Source organism: Lagopus muta, chromosome 1, assembly GCF_023343835.1.
Source record: "Lagopus muta isolate bLagMut1 chromosome 1, bLagMut1 primary, whole genome shotgun sequence".
Taxonomy (NCBI): Eukaryota; Metazoa; Chordata; class Aves; order Galliformes; family Phasianidae; genus Lagopus; species Lagopus muta.
In genome coordinates, this window is record NC_064433.1 from 87,829,466 (window position 1) to 87,846,073 (window position 16,608).

Sequence of the window (16,608 nt, forward strand, 5' to 3'; positions counted from 1 at the left end):
GGAAGAGCAACTGATGCCATCTGCATGGATTTGTGCGAAGTATTTGACACTGTCCCACATGGCATCCTGTTAACCAAATTGGAGAAAAATGGACTTGATAGATGGACCACTTGCTGGATAAGGAATTGGCTGGATGGCCACACTTAGCTGTGGTCAGTGGGTCAGTGTCCAAGTGGAGACTGGTGACAAGCTTCATTCCTCAGGGATCAGTGCTATTTAATATCTTTGTACAACATGGAAAGTAGAATCAAATGAATCCTCAGCAAGCTTGCAGATGATGTCAAGCTGAGTGATGCAGCTGACACACTAGAAGGAAAGGGATGCTATCCAAAGGGACCTACAAAGGCTAGACAGGTGGGCCCATGCCAACCTCATGAAGTTTAATATGTTCAAGGTCCTGCACATTGGTTGGGGCAATCCCAAGCAAATATACATGATGGGCAGAGAACAGCCCTGAGGAGAAGGATTTGGGAGTGTTGGTTGATGAAATATTCAACATGAGCCAGCAGAGTATGCTTGCAGCCCAGAAGGTCAACTGTATCCTGGGTTGCATCAAGAGAAGCATGATGACCAGGTTGAGGGAGATGATCTTGCCCCTCTTCTCTGCTCTCATAAGAAACCACTGGAGTATTGTGTCTAGTTCTGGGGCCCTCAATACAAGGGGGATATCAAGCTGCTGGAGTGGGTTTACAGGAGGGCCATGAAGATGATCAGAAGGCTCGAGCACCTCCATTACAAGGACAAGCTGAAAGAGTTGATATTCTTCAGCCTAGAGAAGGCTGAATTGGGTCCTTATAGGGGCTTTTCCAGTACCTGAAGTGGACCTGCAGGAAAGCTAGGGAGGGACCCTTTGTTAGGACATGTAGAGACAGGACAAGGAGAAATAGTTTTAAACTGGAAGAGGGTAGATTTAGATTAGATATTAGGAAGAAATTCTTTACGGCGAAGGTGGTGAGACACTGGAACAAGTTTCCAAGTGAGGTTGTGGATGCTCCCTCCCTGGAAGCATTCAAGACCAGGCTGGATGTGGCTTTGAGCAAACTGGTCTAGAGGGAGGTGCCCCTGCCTATTGCAGGGAGTTGGAACTAGGTGATCTTAGAGGTCCCTTCCAACCCAAATTGTTGTATGATTCTATATAGTAGGTAGATAATTCAACAGTAAAGCAATAAGAAAATCACAGTAATGAAAAGCAAAAGCGGAAAATTATTATAAACTAAAAGGTTTAAGTTATGTAACTTTGAGTTAAAATAGCATTTTTAAACCCATGATTATATTTCCAGTGACATTTACCTTAAAAAATAATCACTAGATTATTTTTTGGGCTTATATTTTTAATAAAAACTTACTGACACTCAAAACGATCCAAACCATTTATCTTTCACCATTGCCCTATTTAGTTTAGGCTTTGCTCCCAACTGCTCTAGGAGTTAAGAAAAAAAAAAACAAACATCACCCTCCATTACAACTGGGGTTAAAAAGCAACAAAAAGAATAAAAGAAGTATAAGAGAAGGATTCTGACACAGGATACTTTTACCTGAGTAGCTCGCCAGAGATGTGTTGTTTTCCACTGAAGTCAAGAGATGATTTGCTATGGCAGTTATCCACAGAACTAAGTACTTCCGCATCCATTTGCACCATTACATAACTCTTCAGTTGTTTTTAGCAATGGCTTGTTTTTATTTGTTTGAATTTTCTCCAATCTCCTAACAAATATAATCCCTTCCGGATGCAAAAGCAAGCTTTTCTTCATTTGCCATCCTTGTGAAATCCCCAGCCTGAAACATCAACGCAAACATTAGAAACCAATCTTCACTTTTTGTAGCTGTTTTGCACTTATAAACAACAGCAATCGAACAGCAAAATATAACATAGTTCAGGATGGATTTTAGGGAACAATGAAGCTATTCTGAATGTATCTCCTTGCCATCTAAATGCTTAGAAATCTGGCCTATTTGAATCCACAGTATTTAAAACTTGACTTTCTTATGCTACCTCTTTGACAGGCAAGGTGGCATGTCAAATTTTAAAATTCAAGGCACTAATGGCCAGACTAACTACACTTTCCTTTTTTCTCCCTTACAGCTTTGACACAAGTCACCTTTTTACGTTTGGATTTTTTTTTTTTTTAGAAAAAAAAAAAAGCTGCCAGTAGTTAAGACAAAGGAGTCCCTAATGCCATCAGTATCTGAGCCAGTAACAGCCAGCTTATTGGGTAAGAACCGAGTACAGAGTGTTGGACAGCAGTGCATCTCTTTCAAAGTACCGGCCTTTGAACGAGGTGTTGTCATCTGCAATTCCAGTGTGATGCACCATTACAAAGCACCCTTCTTCCAATGACACAAACCATCTGTCCCGAGCCTCAAATCCAAAGTGCTCTAGCCTTGCCGTATTACAATGAAATCAAAGTTCCAACATGATTTAGAAAAACAATTGTTGGTGCAGGATTAGCAAGCAATTTTGCAGTAGCAGTAAGCACTAAAGGGCTGGCTGGCATCCCATACAAAATACCATTATTCAGACTGTTTCAACACAATTCTGCTTGTATAACACATACACTCTGTACTCTTGTTCCCACAATTCTTCACTATTGGCAACATTAACATGAGAACAGAACCTCAGTCAGCAAGGAGAACTGGATGAAAGTTTACAGATTTTCCTCACAGGGCATCATGCAAGTATTGTCTTAGATTTTAATCTAATTTATTCAGAGCCTCAAGTTTTGTTCTGAATTTCCAATCAACTTCATTGAATCTAACAATGTCTACTAATATGCAAAGTTCTCACAAAAGAACATTCCTTTCCATCTATTTTGCAAGAAAATACTGTCGCAAATCTTCTGAAAGACCCTCCTGTTTTTTAGGATAGGCCCATCAAATCAATTAGTGCTCACAGTAAACATCACCTACCCACATAACAGGTAGAAATCAATTCCCCTCCCAGGAACCTCAAAAGAAAAACAGCTCAGGTTGTGAGCTTTGGCTATCCATAAAAGCTGCATTAAAAACTCAGAACTCAGCTGACATTTTACTTACCGCCTAAATGCAAAGCCTGTCACTCATGTCTGTTCACAAATACTTGGAAACAAAAGCCACAGGGTAACACGGCAATGTCTGTAAGTCAGATGTCACAATTCCTCGTTTTCTGACAAAATTATTGATGTATCTCACTGCTTTATTGTTGTGTTTTCAAAGGCATGTTATAATTTAGTGATATTAAGACCCCCTTTCAAGATTTGGTTGTGTATGTGGGAATGCAGGGAAAAAAAAGAATGCTAGTAGTCAAAGATGTATTGGAAGAGAAGACTGTCTGCCCTTTGCAAGAGTTACCAATAGGACCTCATGCTCTCTGGTCAGTATGCTTTCTATTCATTTCCAATTGACACACACACACGTTCTTTGCCAGTATAGGAACTCATTTCCATAATTAATTGCCTAAAACAGTTTAATAGGAGTCATGGCAGCAAAAGAAGAGAAGTAATTTAAAAATCAAAAAGCTCTAATGCATGGAACAATATCTTTGTTTTAAATAAATCTGTTGATTGTTCTGACTTTAAGGCACAACAATGAAAAACATAACCCTGCACTACATTCAGACCAAGAATGAATTTAGCACTTCACATGAGAATTTCCTGCTGCCTCAGACTTGGGCCCTGCAACCTGGGGATGCCGACATGCCTGCCAGAACCATGGGTGAGGCCATCATAGGCTCAGATAAGTCTCTTTCTTGCTCTAGAAAATATTTTTGACTGAAGATCTCTTCCTCCCCTTCCTGCAGTAGGTAACTATTTTTGCCAGTTCTTAAAACTAGCAAAGTAAGGATTCTTGTAAAAGGATATGGAGCAACTCTGGCAAAATCAGAACTAAGAAGATCTGCTCACCAGTCTTCATTTGTTCACTGTCTAAATAATTAGCAATACTGATTTTATCTCTTCTTTCAGACTGGTGTCTGGGTCTACTCCAAAGATGAGAAAGCTCACTCCAATTTGCAGAAAGAAATTAACATAGAAATTACAAATGCTACTTTTGGTACTGCATTTAAGACCAGCTGACAAGTACAATATAAATGAATTAAAAGAGAAGAAACAAATGTTTCCTTGGGATATTGTTGTGCACGCTTTTCAAAAAAACCAATAACATGAAAATTGTTCTCCTAAAAACATACAGGCCTCGTCTGCTCAAAGAAATGTTCACCTCTCTTGTAAAGAAAACATTCATTCACTACTTAGCACCTAGTACTTACACAGTTGCGCATTACATAAATATTTAGACTAATGTAAATAATTACAATCACAACATACTTAAGTAGCACATAGGGCATTCCAATGCCTTCATATAAACACGCACAGTTTTGACTGTTTCTTTTATGTTTGTATTAAACCCCTCAGGCTTGTTGCCTGAAAAGCTGCCATTTTTGAATTTCACCAGATTTCATCAAAAATACTTACATTTAAAAAAATCCTGTCAAATCCTGGAGAAGAATTTCTTAATCAGCTCAAGAGAAATCTTAATAGTATGTATTCATCTAAAGAGAAACCCTAATAATACGTATATTTACTAACCTTTACTCACAAGTTTGAAGCATACAAGACCTGTATCCAAGTACTTAGAAGGTTTATGATTAGTTTGCTCAACTGGAATTAAATATTTTAAACTTGATTACTGACTTCATATCTGTCCCCAACTGCAATATTCTTATAAGAAAAACTATTTCAAAGAAGGTGCAGCTCATAACTGGTGATCATTAAATCTGAACATACTGGACATTCTTAGAATGCTAAATACAATAATCTGTAATGTAATATACAGAAAGCGCAATGAGATACTGAGTTTCCATTTCAAATGGATGAAATCCAGGAAATTATAGATAGAGATCCTGTGATCTAAATGGAGGCACATCAAAGAATCACAGTGCATTATTTAAGATTCTTAACAGGGACAAAGCAAGGTATTTTAACCCAAATGGCAGCAATAGATTTGAGAGATTTTTTTTTCCCCAAGGCCATTTCACATTTACCTATTTATAAATATTATCTGCATTAATTTCTGAACATATGTATAGACCTTGGCTGAAGTCAGCAGGAAAAATGACAGGAAAAATGTAGTTCTATAGAGAATGACTACAGTATTTTGTAAGAGTAGGATAGAAGTGTAGATATTAATACAACAGGTGAAAGCCCCAAGATTAAGAAGAAACTTAGTTTATCGATGAGTATACGGTACAGATTTAAAACATCACACCTATGCGACTTCTACAGAGATGATACAAAATCAAGTGTAAACATTTTGTTGAGTTTAATAGACAGCACATAATTTCTTCATAAACATCCCTTGGAGAAATACCTAGGGAATACTCAGTTGTCTGCAGTTCTTCCTGGGTAGCGCCTGCCTCTCCCTCTCTGTGCATTCACTAATGCCCTGAATTAAGCAAATGCCTTTTTTAAGTAATTTTCCTGATTTTTTACAGGTCCAACTTCACAAGCTAAGGTTTTTTACTTCTATACAACATAACTGCATGTTTAAATCCAAGACATAAACCATAATCTTTCCAGCACCCTAAGAATAAGGTGAAGTAAAGATGGTCAGGACTCTCATCCCTCACCACACCACTACTCAAGTAGGAAAACACCATCTACACCACCTGCCAGAGCAGAGGAGCCGAGGCAGCATGCAACATGCAAAACAAAGAATCAAAGAATCACTAACTTTGAAAAAGACCTCTAAGATCATCCAGCCCAACCATCCACCAATCACCAATATTGCCCGCTAAACCATGTCCCTCAATACAACATCTAAACTTTCTTTGAGCACTCCTAGGGCTGGTGGACTCCACCACCTCTCTGATCAGACCATTCCAGTGCCTGACCACTGTCTTGGAGAAGCATTTCCAAACATCCAACCTGAATTTCCCTAGTGCAACTTGAGGCCATACCCTCTAGTCCTATTGCTAATTACGTGGAAGAAGTGATCAACCCCCACTTCACCACAATCTTCCTTCAGGTAGTTGTAGAGAGTGATAAGGTCACCCCCAAACTTCCTTGTATCTGTACTAAATAATCCTAGCTCCCTTAGCCATTCCTCATAAGAGTGCTTGTGCTCCAGACCCCTCACCAGCTTTGTTGCCCTTCTCTTATACAACTCCTCTTATTCCAAGTAACCACCTATGCTTTCCAACCCATATATTTAACAGTCAGAATCCAGCAAAATGGGAATGTTTCCTACAGTCCCATGCTCCCAGGAATTCCAGGCTCTCTAAATTAAAAAGAAAAAAAAAAAAGAAAGAGTAAATAAGCTTATTTTCACAAGATGTCACATGCACAGTGAATCTTCAGCACATATAAATACAATCTGAGACAAATATTCACCTATTTCCTGTTTCCAATCATGCCATCACAAGTCTCCTCAAATACCAGATATTTCCTGCACTTTGTTGTAGTGAAAGAGCATGTATGCCACCTGCTCAGAAGACTAGAGAAAATATGACCCTATGGTGATGATGCAGTATTCGGGCCAAGATTTCTCCTGTCACAACTGACAGGAAAGTTTTACGTACCCATCATCCAACTTGTCAAAAACACAAGCTTAATCTCTCAGAGGAATCTCAGGTAGCCTGAAAATACTTTGACCTTTAAGTCTCTATTCTTAGTAGGGAAAGTTTGGAAATTCAACAGTAAGAAAATTCTGTAGCTATATTAGTAAATCAAACACACCTAGGTACATTAAATTAAACATGCCATCTAAAATAAGCCTATAGTTATGCACAAAATTTCTCTTTGGCTCTAAGTCATACTAAATGCCGGTTGAAACCAGCCTTGCCCATGCTCATTTCTGATCTGTAACAGCAAATTTCTCCAAGACGGTGCTAGATGTTAAGTGCCAAAGTCACGACAGAGAATAATCTGCCAGTTTCCCAGTAAAGGAATTATTAATTTTAAAGATGTCAGTGGGTTTTAGGCTATGTAGTACTCCTTATTGACCTATCTGAAACTGCATAAGACTAGTAGGCTCAGTGCAGTACTGATGCATCTGAAGGAAAAAGGAGAACATACAAGAACTGGAAGATGGCTCACTGCTTTGACTCACTATACAGGCTACATATCCTACACAAGACAAGTCTGTATCAGCCACATTTCACTTCTCAGCCCAACTTCACCCAGGAGCATACAACACAGTGACTTGGCTCTATTTCAGGGCAACACTTCTGTTTCAAGAACATCACTATATTACAAAGATCACACTGTGCTACTCAAAGGGCAGATGGGTGAGATGTGTGCTCAGCTAGAGCACAGAATGCTGATTTTCCACATGGACAATTACACCCTGAATCATTTAGAACTTAATTCTAATTCCAATATCCAGCCAACTTAGTATACATCCAAATGCCCAAACTCCCATCATTTTTCTGTTCCCAGGTGTACTGATAGCATCATGCAGAAACATATTATTTCAGATTGTGAAGCGTTAAACTTTCCAGCTGTAGGCTGATACAAAATGAGTTTCAGATCACCTTATAAACTTTTGTTTCTCCACTTTTATTACGTAGCAATTACATCACAGATAACATCTGAAACATTAATCTTCAGTGTCACTGTGAATCAGAGAGACTACAGATGCATTGTCCATCCTGGTTATTCAAACTAACCATTACCAGCTTCTCCAGTGGGGTACAGATCTCAGCTGGCAGCACACAGAACTGTTTGCTGCTTTTCAGAGAAGCAGCAAACAGTTGCTAAAGAATACTGAATGCCTGCTGTCTAATGAATTTAACTAGAACTGCAGATAAAGCACAGTAACATTTTGGGGCAGGCAAGAGCAGATGTATCAGTGTGTTACAAAAAATTGTACCTGTAATAATATGCTTAAGAAATTGTTGACAGTTCAACTAAAATTCTGAGAAGAAACAACTGAAGAACCCATATTTTGTTCAATCCAGACCTCATACTTGAATTTTCCAGGCCAACTCTATAAGAGTATTCTAAGAACACTGCTTTATATCACTATTTAAAAGGATTGGCATATCCTCATTCAGTAGCCAACAACATAGCTCCAGGCCACCTCTGGAACCCTGCTCATCCCAGGGAGAGGCAGTGATCATCCACAGCCAGTTTGATGTCCTGAATGACATTCAGCCACCTAGAGCCAAAAAATAAGAGTGCCATCTAGCAACACTTCATGTAGATGAATTTTGTTCTCGTAGATTTTGTACATTCCACCTCCAAGTACCAATATCAAGAGAACTCAAACTTTCAGGCTCCTCATCTTAGTTGTGTAATAGTGTCTTCTCTGGTACATCTTCAGAAAGTGAGTCCTACTTCTTTGTCCTCACTGTTCATAGAAGTTTAGCCTGGTGAGTGCTTTGAGAAAAAGCTAGAGTACCCAGAGCATGGGTACACTAATACTGATATGAAGGTTACATCATAAATGTTCTGGCTTAAGATTAAGTAGACGCCTTAGAAACTGTGCCCGGTTGTGACTTCTTTTATTGAAAGGCTCCCAGAGACAAATTTAGACCTCTTCAAGTTAATACAAGGATCAAGAACGTATCAGCATATACTAGTACGAGAGAGGTCTTAACTCTCATGAAATCCTGTCAGTGAGCTTGTAATGGAAGAGAAATCTTTCAGCTGTCACAGAAAATGAGAACACCTTGAGGTGCCTATGTGTCCAGTTATTATATGAAGCCAGGCAACCAGTAATAGCATCATGGCCAGTGTTATCAAACCTTCCCAACCACTTTATAATACAAGCACATTTGAACTGCTATAACAAAACAGTATTCTGCAATTTTCTTTCAGAGGGAATTTAAATGTCTTCTATCAATGCCTACTTAAGTGTTAATGGTAGATAGGCAGATGAGACTTCAGCATTGCAAGTTTTCAGATGGAATGCAAGTTATACTTTAAAATTAAATATCTCCTTCCCTGGGGCTTCATGGCATAACTAAACAGAGTTGCCAGCATAGAAATCTTACTCTATCCAGGGACTGTAACTTGTTTTGTAAGCATAATTATTTCAATCATAATATTACAGCATATTCGAAACGATATCTACAAGTATTTATATAGTTATTCTATAGTAGAACAAGTAGTATAGTAGTACAGTATAGTAGAACAAGAGAAAAAGTAGAAATGTGGTGTTATTCAGATTGACTCTGTATGTCTAAGGCAAGTTATGAACATAACACTGCTTAAGAAACAGTTTGGAATTCCAAAGATAAAATTAATCTTATGAAATGATGATGTATTTTAATTCATAATAGCATTACATGATGATGAAGTCCAACAACTCATAATTAATTGCAAAACAAGCTGTGGTTATGTCTTTAATGGTTAAAGGTGGTTGGATTTACTAGGGTGGTGATTTTTATATTTATTTTTGATTAAAAAGGGAGTCTTTATTAACTTGATTTATGCATCTAAAATAGTTACCAGGTGTAGTTAATCTCTTAACAGATGTTGCACAATAACGATCATTAATGAGGAAAGCACAGCCTATCAAACTTACACTGAAAAATGCAAAAAATCAAAATTCATCTGTGCTTCACCTGATGTCAGACACAGATTTTATTTAAAGCATTTCTTGATACTAGCAGAACTGTGTAAAGCCATGAATCAAATCTCAAATCTCTACCCTCAAGATGCAAAATAAAGACGTTTGTTTTACTGTTAACACAAAAGCAGTTTATGATTATTAGCTGCCCATGCTTGCATACATGTAGTAATGGCATCTAGCAAAAACATTTTAGCTTCCTCCAGACAGTACTCATGCTGATGCTGGAAGTCCCTGAAAACCAGAGTATTTCAGCTCTGCATCTTCCAGTAAATTAGAGGGAACACAAATATTGCTACAGAATAGAAAAATGAAGCAGCAGAATATTGGCTTTAGTTAAAAAAGTCAATTAGAACCAGTTTTGTAACAGGCAAATAGTTTTCTATGTAAATAATAATAATAAAAAAGATGAAGTGAGATAAGTTTTTTATATGAATCCTTGGCTTTCAATCACAGAAAAACATGTTCGTGTTACTTGTAGAAATATTACTCTGTATATATTTATATATATAAATATAAATATATATATTTATATATTATATATATATATTTATATAAAAATATTATAAATATATTTATATATTACGCTGTACTCTGACATAAGATTCTTAGATGCTGCAGGCAAAATACTACACATTCAGATGTTAACAGTAATTTTACAATTTGCAACAAGGTGGACTTTCTTGCAGGACTTATAGAAGACATGAGTACATTCAGAAAAACTAAGAAAATATGAGAAAGATAGGGGAAGCACTTGCCAAGAGAATAGAATATTGAGCCTTAAAATATTGCACAGTCTTAACAACAGTTAGTCAACTCTCCAGAGAACAGAAACAGAAATAATGATCCTTCCTGTCACATCAGTTGTATAAGCACTAATTCATCTGATTCCTACCTTAAAAAGTATATTAAAAAAAAAAAGCTAGTAAAACTTGAGGTTTAGAACAGTGATGACTGTGCTTCCCTACCAGAAATGTGTGAAGTTACCAGCAAATGTGAAATCTTTTAGCTAGAACTCATTGGAAACAATTGCTGAGCTGAAAATAGTAGTTACTAATGTAATATCACAAGGTAACATGAAGGTATCTTAAAATTAGAGGGGAATAGGCGCAGGGGAGAGGACCAAACCAAGAACAAATATTTCTGATGTTCAGAAATGAAAAGCTTGCGCCAAAAATCTAGATGAATTTAAACAAAAGAAATAAAGATAAAATGAAAAACATACCCTTCTCAGTGTCAACAGTGCTGTCCCTACAAGAGACAGTATACATTTATCTTTTCAGCTATTAGGAAAGAAAAAAAACAATCCAAGACTTTATTCCAAAGAAAATCTTAAAACAATGCAAGGCACCAGACTAACAGAGCATTTGTAATGATTATAACGATTACAGTATTTAAAAGCTGTTATTTACAATGAATTGCTGAATTGGCTGAAAAGAATGACAGCACGTCAAACTTGCTTTAAGGTGGTTGTTAATTTTAGCTCAATAAATGAAAGTAAGACAAAAATAACTTCAGGTCTGATCCTCGCCAGTCTAGAGAACTAGTGAAAGAATTTTATTTGCTATCTTCTTCATACTCGAAAGAAATAAAAATATGAATACTTACTATTCTCAAATTTCTTACTTTTAAAACCTTTCATAGCCCTGTTATTTGAAGATAAAAAAGTAAATTTGGGGTGAAAACACTTTCAACATTTCATCAAAAGAAATAAATGCAATTTGGAAGTGACAACACTTGAATATGAGGACTAGACTTCTTAACAAAGTGCAGCTATTAGCTCCTAATCAAACATGTCTTCAAGGGTGTGTTCCCGAGACAATGATGATGTTATCATAAGATTTACTGTCTTTGCACCCAAGAAATGAGTCTGCTGAAGTAGATGGTGAATGTCTCCCTTTAGCCTGCTGACATAAGGTTTGCCTAAAAATAACTCTTGGAAGTTTTAATTGTCCAAGTACATTGACTTCAAACTCAAATTTTAGTGACCCAGATGTCCTTAAAAGAAAGTGACAAATTGCTAGTGGCTAAGACATGTAGAGAACTCTGAAGTTCATATTTTAGCAGCAATATTTCAGTATTTTTCTTTGAACAATGTAACCATCAAGGGAAAAAAACTGTCTGATTTAAATTGAAAGACAAATGGATAAAACACATTTTTTTTTTTAACCTACTTCCATCATTTTGTTTTTCGAGCTTTTAGGAGTGTTCAAATGATCCAAATGTCCAAAATTTAGAAGACTAAGGAAGATAAAAGTAATACACAGTTTACAGCCAATGACAGTGTTATCTAAGGTGTGGGGGGCAGAGTGGTGAGGCCGGACTCTTTTCATTGGTGAGTGGAGACAGGACAAGGGGAAACGGCTGGAAACTGCAGCATAGGAAGTTCCGCACAAACATGCGCAAGAACTTCTTTACAGTGAGGTGACGGAGCACTGGAACAGGCTGCCCAGGGAGGTGGTGGAGTCTCCTTCTCTGGAGATGTTCAAGACCTGCCTGGATGCCTACCTGTGCGACCTGCTGTAGGGAACCTGCTTTGGCAGGGGGGTTGGACTCGATGATCTCAGGAGGTCCCTTCCAACCCCTACAATTCTGTGATGTCTCCAAAAATAACAGTGAAAAGTCAATTAAGAATATAGGCTGTTCCTTCATGGATTTTTCACTTATTCCTTTATCGAAATAGTGTGTTACCATTTATGTTTTTTCTAATGTTTCTTCTATTCTTTTGCCTTAGTTGTTAGATACTTTTCCTTACCTTCACATAATTTTTATTCTAATGGGCAAGTTCAATTAGAGAATGTGACTTCTTTACTGGTTGGAGATTCAAATTTACTTTTTTTTTGTTTGTTTGTTAACCTCAACTTATATCCATTTCCTCTTATAGAGATCACATATTTCTAATCAAAAGGAGACAATAGAAATGTGCTTACAATCTAACAAGCAAGATATTCTAGATTTTCACTTAATGTATTCAGAGAAATGTGACTAATGTTTTTACCCTTTGCTGCACTGGCATATATACAAACTTCAGAAACCTAGTAATTCTTTATTATCTAAGCTTATACAAAATATTTATATCTAGATAGAAGATGTTTATGACAGCACAACAGCAGACATGTCCTATCATTAACTACTTGCGTTTAGCTGATTCCCCTGGTAAAAACAATTACCAGTGTGACAAAATTAAATCGTCCAGCAGATGTCCTGTGGGAAGTGATATCAGACTGAGTGCAAACATAGTTGAAACCAATGACATTTTGTTCTGTATCACAGCTGATAAAAATCAGTAATGAGTTGAGATGTTTCTGTTATTTTATTCCATTTCTAATCCCTATGGCATTGCCATACTTCCCAACTGCAGTGATTCAACGTGGCCTGTGTTGAGATCATTAAGGAAAAAAGATGAAGAAATGTACTGCATAGGTCTGGGTCTGAAAGGATTTCACAACACAGTATGTGCTCTGGTGGAAAACTACAAGCAGGTTGAAAGGTGAAGAAAGGTCTTATAACTCTAAGTTTGTGGTCACTTGCTTTCTGTAGGGGATCCAGAATATTTATTATTTATACTTCTAGACTCTTCTCTTTTATACTTTACTATTCCTACCTAGAAAGAGAAGAAAATTACTCACACTTCAAACCAACTTTTAATCTAAGGTAGAAAAATAATTTTTTTGCAACCCATATCTCATTATTCCCAAGGAGAATACGAATTATCCTATCCTAGGATTTCCACCTAGAATATTCACTTCTACCAAGAAGAATCTAGCAGAGTGTTAAATTCAGTAACTCATTTTCTTTTGAAATGTGTGGTGAAAATAGAGCTAGAATTTGACAGACTTTATAAACGAATACTGTATACAACGTATTTTCCTAATGGTCATTCTGCTTCTTTTGACAAAAGGAGTAGCTTAAAAAATAAGAATAAAGCTTACTGCACACATTGTTGCCACCTTTACTATTTGAAAGATGCATTACTACAGCTTAAATCACAGAAAGAATCTTCATAGAATTTTTTTTTTTTTTTTTTTTTTTTTTTTTTTTTTTTTTTTTTTTTTTTTTTTTTTTATGTTCAACAACCCAAGGTCAACCTTGGATTTTGAATCCTGCCCAGGACTAGAGCCCTGGGAAATAACCACCTTGCCAGGGATGCACCAATGTCCACTTCTGTGTATCCACACCACCATTTCTTCCCACCTAGTTAACAAGTGAAGTTCTTGCAGCGCCTCCCTACAATACTGTCTTCTCAGAGCTCAGCTCTACGCTAGAAATACAACAGGCCTCACATCACCACTTTTTTTTTTTCTTCATGTTTTTCATGCTGCCTACTTTCCAGCTGTTATGACTCCAACTTCTGTATAGGCATGATAGAATAATATGCATTCAATTTTTGAAGTTACTTTCCACAGTATGAAAAAAGAGAATTTTGCTGAGTACCTTCAAAACAAACTATTCAAGTTCTTCCTTAAGAAACCTTCTAGATTATGAACTAAATTTCTACCACAATGACAATCAAGAATACACTTATACCCACCTTGATGCACTAACATCTTAAAAGAATATTTCAGTCCATGTCTTTGCTTTTAAGTCCTACCTCCTCAGCTGCATCAGCTCATGCAGTTCTTTATCCTTTTGTTCCTCCTAGCATTCATCCCATCTTGCCTGTAACAGTTGGCCACAACTCTAGATAAGAGAAGATAAGAGAAGAGACAGAATGACAGCTCACCAAAAATCTCATCCTGTAATGGTGAGATCACATTCGCACATCACTTCAGAAGCCCCTCTTGAGCCCTTCTTAAATGAGTGCACTTAATGTAGGTGAAAATAATGTAAGCAACTAGATTTCTAGTTACTGACTTTGGCAAACATTATTAAAAATACTTAGGGGTGCAGTTCAGTTTTATGTCTTACCTAGTAGATTGTACCAGTAGACAGAAATTAGCCACATAAAAAACAGCCCATATAAGAGCACTTCATCTTTAGATACTGAGTGCAGTTTGAGTAAAAAGGCTAAAAGCAGTCACTGGAAAGCTGTGAAATTAGGGTAGTTTTTTGTCTCTGAAGTACTAACACAATTTCTGTCTATTTTGACTAACATTTTTACAGAACCATAGAGATATTTAAAGAGATAATCCCATATTCATCCCAAATAATTCTATTAATTTCAAAATATAATTTTTTCCTACTCTGTGCCAAAAGATCTATTTGTGTTGAGGCACAATAGGTCTGAATCACAGCCCTGATCCTGCTTGATCAATTTTAACATGAATGAATTCAAGTATTTTCATAAATGAGTGCAGAAAAGCAGACAATTGAAGTAAAATTAAGCTAGGCAAGTGAAAGGGAGGTGATGAGGCAGTTTAAAATGTTTCTCACTATTTTAGGCTATACTTCACTTATAAACTAAAGGAAACTACTGCTACCAAGTGATACACCACTCAGTCCACCACAGATTATAACAGATTATCTTACAAAGTTTAAGAGTTACACTCCACATTGTACGCAAAAAAATGATGCTGTCCTTGTAAAAGCTATATAATAAAAAGGCAGTCTTGCACTGAAGTAAGAGTGCAATTTCCTTCTAAGCTTACTTACTTTAAAAGCAAACTGTGTAATTTGGTTACAGAATTCAGCTGACCACTACGAAAACCTTCTGTCCAAGTACAGCGAAGCTGTAAATTTAAAAAGGATGATTGAGCATGTGGCGTTGGGGTTGGTGTTGAGGACCAATCTTCTTACAGCCTCTTAAATCAGTTAAAGAGATCTTAAATCTTGCCAGGTGACAGTAAAAAGAAGATGCAGTAACGGAAAGTTATTTTAGATTAGTACAAGGTCATCTTTTAGTCCTTTCAGGTAGATGTTAAGCTCAGCAAAAAGCATGTTATTCTTTCATTGTTTTTTAACACCCTGCAGATTTTTTTCCTCCTTTTCCAAGGCTACAGGAATTGCACCTTCCCGGCGCAATTTGCACAACAGACTCTTTCAGGTTGAATAACAGTCCTTTCAGCAGCAACACACCTGAGACTTGACTCCAGTGGTTTAAGACACCTCATGCAAATATGAGTGGTGCCACTTTCAGTTACCGTCCAGTTTTTAACATCAAGTAAAAATGTTAAAACAAACCAAGACAACATTCACACAGGTGGTCTCAGCAGCTGCTTTGGATGAGATCCACCAGGATATCTTCACCATTATAGATTGCTTCTCTAAGTGCACCCACTATTTATAAACTTCTTTAACACCAAGTAATCCAAAAGCAAACATTTTCAAAGAAACTATGACTGTAGCCTCTACTGTAAAGCCAATTAAACCCATCCATTAAAGATCATATGTGTTGTATAATGAACAAATATACAGAGTGGCTAGGCCAACATTTACAGATTGTATAGCTAGAAAGATTTTCATGTTAGAAAGGGATAATCAGAAACAAATGGAAAAGCTTACCCACATCCTAGACTCACAGGAGAGAGGGAAGAAAAGAGAAGAAGAAGGGGAAGGAAAAAAAAAACAAAAAAAACCAACCACACAAACAAAAAAAAAAACCCCAAACAACACAAAACTCCATGAGGACCAATCTCTAAAAAGGACCCTTTCTCAGAGGCAGTCAGTCCTTACAAGGCTCTAGGAGAGGTGGAGCCAGGCTCCATCCCTTCCAGTCACACAGCTGAATTGCCTTCACCTGTGCTCTTGTTTGACTCATTGCTTGCCTCAGGTGACCAATCAGAGGTTCAGGCCATGATTCAATAGTTACTATACAGTATATATTCCATCACACTACCATCTTTAATTGCTTCATTTACACAGTTTCAGTAGTACTCTCTATAGACTGAAAAGTCAGATTAGCTAAGTATTCTTTACAAGCACCAATAGCTATATAACAATCTGTTTAATGAGATATACAAGGTCTACTCCAAAAGTAATGTCTGCTACTTTGTTATGTTTGCCTACAATGTCAGAGGCAGTTGTTGCTGGTATAGCAGTAGAGTCGGAACCTTCCTGCTAGTGTTGTCTTACTCTTTGTTGCTGTATGACAGATGGTAGCAGAGGGACAGTCTGACGAAATAG

General features: G+C 37.1%; 1 long non-coding RNA gene across 1 annotated transcript; it reads right to left on the minus strand.

Annotated features, from left to right (window-relative positions):
• Positions 1–1,552: 1,552 nt before the first annotated feature.
• Positions 1,553–16,060, minus strand: LOC125700047 (uncharacterized). The gene is made up of 4 exons (XR_007379766.1): positions 15,988–16,060; positions 15,139–15,215; positions 14,138–14,226; positions 1,553–1,776 (listed from the first exon to the last, which is right to left on the minus strand). It is a non-coding gene; the product is annotated as an uncharacterized LOC125700047 (long non-coding RNA).
• Positions 16,061–16,608: the final 548 nt, after the last annotated feature.